The following is a 4,267-nucleotide window of genomic DNA, read 5'->3' as shown; positions in this document are numbered from 1 at the left end:
TAATTTTGATTATTATTTGTATATGATTTGTGGTATCTTTTTAGGGTGGCATGGCTTCTTTCTAGAGCACCATTTGTCTGAGGATGGTAAGGAGTAGAAAATAAATGTTGATTTAAATAAATTAATAATTTGTGTCTACGCCGTACCTACGCCTAGTGATTTTTAATAGCAACAAGTTGCACGTTTCCTGTAATGCTATCAATTAATCTTTATATTTTATTTTTTTGGACATCCACCCGCACATCTTTGACATTTATTTAGTTAAATTTTGTACACGGTTGCATCGCCAGCAAGATTGCTATTTATTTCGTCATTTCCAAATTTGTGAAGATTAAAAGCTATAATTGAAGAAACTGAGGTTTTATAATTAAAACTTCAAAATGTCCAGTACGAGACATTAATTGGCGACCGTGACAAGACACAATTGCAATATTCGGATCGATTACGAAGACGAAGGAATTCTCATCACAGAGGAATCTACCAAAGATTCATCGTGGAGGACTACAGACGCAAGAACACTATATCAGAAGACAACTAAACCAGCCAGGTCGGCCAGCAGAACGCGCCGCGCCCAGCCTTAGTTTCTACTACGTCGAGGTTCATCGTCAGCCTGCTACGCCAGTTCGAGAATTTTGTCAACGTCTGCGAGCAACACGTGTACCTATCAATACCACAGCCACCAGCGAGGACCAGTTCAGTCAGAAGCTGTCGACTCGCCTACCAGTTAAGTGCCATTTTCTACAAGCATACCTAAACCTATTTTTCTCATCAATAAGGTCGCTGTTTGGTACAGTCCACTCGTGTAATTCACTATTACATTTATTTCAGGTAAATTGTCTACATTTTTTCTAAAATAGTAAATAGTGGTTTCTTAGGTTTACGCGAATGTTAGACATTGAAATGAAACTACTTTTACGGATTTTATCGCGGTTTAATTATAGATTTTAGTTCCCGACGTTTCGAAACCTTTGCAGGTATCATGGCCACGGGCAGACTCAGATGGCGTTCGTCTTGACAGAAGATGTTGCTCGTTCTACCTTCATATTTTAATTAATTAGTTGTGGTCCGACCTACGCATTATGAGCTCACTGTGTCTTGATGTCTTGCAGCGCAGCTCTTAGGTTTGGCCTTGAGTTTATTTATTATTGGGTCCCAAGTAGGTGATATCTTCCAGCCAGCAATCTCAATAGCCTCGTGAAACATCCTAGGTAGGAATTTGGATTCTTTAGCGAGGATCTGTGGTTGGTCAAATCTAATGTAATGGCTGGAACCTGCCGCCCGACTTATCAACTAGAAAAAAGACTTGAGAAAAACAAAACCTTACGAGAAAAATACAATGAGTTCATGAAAGAATACATAAACATGGACCATATGATAAAAGTAAACAAAACAAACACTTATGAAGGGAAATATTACATTCCGCATCAACCTGTAATACGAGAAGATGCACTGACAACAAAATTACGCTGTGTATTCGACGCTAGCAGCAAGTCGAACACAAAAATAAGCCTAAATGACAACTTGCATAAAGGTCCTCGATTGCAACAAGACCTAGCTACTATATTATTACGATTGCGCAAACACAAAGTTGCGTTTATGGCAGACATAGAGAAGATGTACCGTTTCATAAAAATACATAGGGATGATCAACCCTTTCAAAGAATTTTATGGAGATGGATAAGTAAACAACCAATAGAAGAGTACGAGTTAACTACGGTTACTTATGGTACCACTGCTGCACCATACTTAGCCATAAGAACACTTCAACAGCTAGCAAGACGAACAAAAAACCTACCCCCTTGCACGTAAAATCACCCTAGAAGATTTCTATGTCGACGATGTACTGTCGGGGGATGAAAGTATAGATTTCTCTATACTTTCATCCCTGCCAAAGACTTTGCCAAAAACTTTTCCTGCAAAAGATCTACAAAATCAATTAGCTAACATGTTACGTGCTGGCGAATTCAACTTAAGGAAACGGTCATCAAACAGCGCAGAATTGCTACAAAACATCCCTGTAGAAAACGTGGACGACAAAACGATAAAACTACCCTTAGATGAAAATAGAAAGTCACTAGGAGTAGTTTGGTCACCAAACGAAGATAGTTTCCAATTCAAAATAAATATAACAACTACCGAGAACCCAACCAAAAGATTTATCTTTTCTGAAATCGCAAAACTATTTGACCCACATGGCTAGCTACAACCCGTCCTAATAACCATGAAACTACTTATACAAGAGATCTGGATCAGCGCCATAGACCGGAATGAACAAGTGTCAGAAAGCATGAATAAGAAGTGGACCCACATTCAACAACAATTAAATCATATCGAAAAAATTAGAATACCTAGATGGCTACAATATACGACAGGTGTGCCTATTGAATTACATGGATTCAGTGAGGCATCGGAGACGGCTTACGGCGCGGTAGTGTACTGCCGAACAGAGGTCAACAACACAACATATCATGTGTCATTATTGCAAGCCAAATCTGAAGTAGCTCCAAAGAAACATAAAACGACTTTGCCTCGACTCGAATTATGTGCCGCAGTATTATTGAAAAAACTAATTAACAAAGTAAAATCAGCACTTAATTGCGAAAATGTATCCATCTATTGTTGGACTGACTCTATGATTACTATGGGATGGATTAAAGGAGAAGCAGACCGATGGCAAACCTTTGTCGCAAACAGAGTGTCCGAAATACAACAAACATTACCAAACGCCACCTGGGGGCTTACTCTTCAAGCTAATTTTAATTCCAATCCAAAACCACGATTCCAATGTCAATTTTGCAGTCACGTGATCCGGTACTCTTGAATACAATATTGTCAGCATTGGATTTAAATCGGGATTGCCCCGAGATTGTTTTGTTGGAAGTGAAGTTAGCTACGTTACGGGCCGCTCGAGTGTTGTTCAAGTCTTGCCGATGAACCGGTAATAGGTCTTTAAAATGCTATATCTTTTTAATAACAAAACTGATTTATAATATGTGATATAAATAATTGTTAATTTTAATAATTTTAATGTTTTCAATGCATTGGGTGTAAAAAAAAAAAAAAACAACCACGGCTTTGGCTGTATGAGGAAGAATCGTTGCCTACACTGTTTAAAAAATGTCAAGTGGCGCGTAAAGTTACCAAATTTTAATTTGATGTGGTTCTGTGAGTGGAGTGCGAGTTAGTTGGAACATTAAAATTGCATTAAGTTCCTTTTATTATTAAAATAATTTGTGTCCGTTAAGTTACTTAAATAGATAAAAGTAAAGTTTTAAAGAAGTGGTAAGTAAACATACAATTTTACTGTATTGCTGTATAGATAAACGTTTTTAATTATTCATCAGTAAAATATTGTAATTATTACCTGATATGTATGGTTACTAAAAGTATTCCAATTTCAGCTAAAATGACGAATCGACCAACGTATTCTCAAATAGAATGTTTGGTGGAATTCCTGGAGCAAAATCCAGGCATAGCCAAAGGCTTGCTTCGGACCACTCAAGCCAAATTGGAAACGAAGCGAAAATGGGCAAGCTTGGCAACCTCCTTGAATTCTATTGCAGGTGCTAATAAAGATGGTCAAGGCTGGGCTAAGGTATTAAAAAATCAATTAGACATTAGAATCACTATTATCAGGCAGTAATTAAATAGCAAGTAATTTCATTAACATTAATGCATGTTTTAGTATTGGGCTGAGAAGAAATGTGGTTTGAAGAAACAGTGCGCACAACTCTCATCTTCAATGAGGCGCACTGGTGGTGGGACAGCAGACAACTTGCCAACATTGTCTGCTCTAGATAAAAGGTTGGTGGCAGTGATGGGTGGACAAGAGTTTGCGACTGGCAACTCAAGCTTGGCAGTCAATCCATTTCCTGAATTGGTATGTCTATAAAATTTAACACAACTGTGATATTTATTTAATACATTATATTTTATTTATGAAATAACAACAACATATCATTTTATTGTTTCAGCCGAGATCTGTTGGTACAGAACCACAGGTTGTTGAAGAAGAGGTAAGCCACCATGACGTCATGGAAATGCAGTTCGAGCAACCGGTGCATGTTTCCCCTATACTTGGCACATCACATAGTGAAATAATACCAGAAACCATACGTAAGTCTTGACGCGATATGATTCTCGTGCTAATTTTGTATTTTTCTTTCCTATTCAAAGAGTATACTAAAATAAACCTTTGCATAGTTGTGATTTGTATTCAAGCAAACCTTTAGTCAGTCACGCAACCCAACTTAAGTGTGTAACATTT

General features: G+C 37.6%; 1 long non-coding RNA gene across 1 annotated transcript; it reads left to right on the top strand.

Annotated features, from left to right (window-relative positions):
• Positions 1–3,080: 3,080 nt before the first annotated feature.
• LOC113507446 lies at positions 3,081–4,010 on the top strand. The gene is made up of 3 exons (XR_003401858.1): positions 3,081–3,282; positions 3,402–3,880; positions 3,975–4,010. It is a non-coding gene; the product is annotated as an uncharacterized LOC113507446 (long non-coding RNA).
• Positions 4,011–4,267: the final 257 nt, after the last annotated feature.

The sequence above is a fragment of the Trichoplusia ni genome, unplaced genomic scaffold (assembly GCF_003590095.1).
Source record: "Trichoplusia ni isolate ovarian cell line Hi5 unplaced genomic scaffold, tn1 tig00002126, whole genome shotgun sequence".
Lineage (NCBI taxonomy): Eukaryota > Metazoa > Arthropoda > Insecta > Lepidoptera > Noctuidae > Trichoplusia > Trichoplusia ni.
This window is presented reverse-complemented; position numbering and strand designations above follow the sequence as displayed.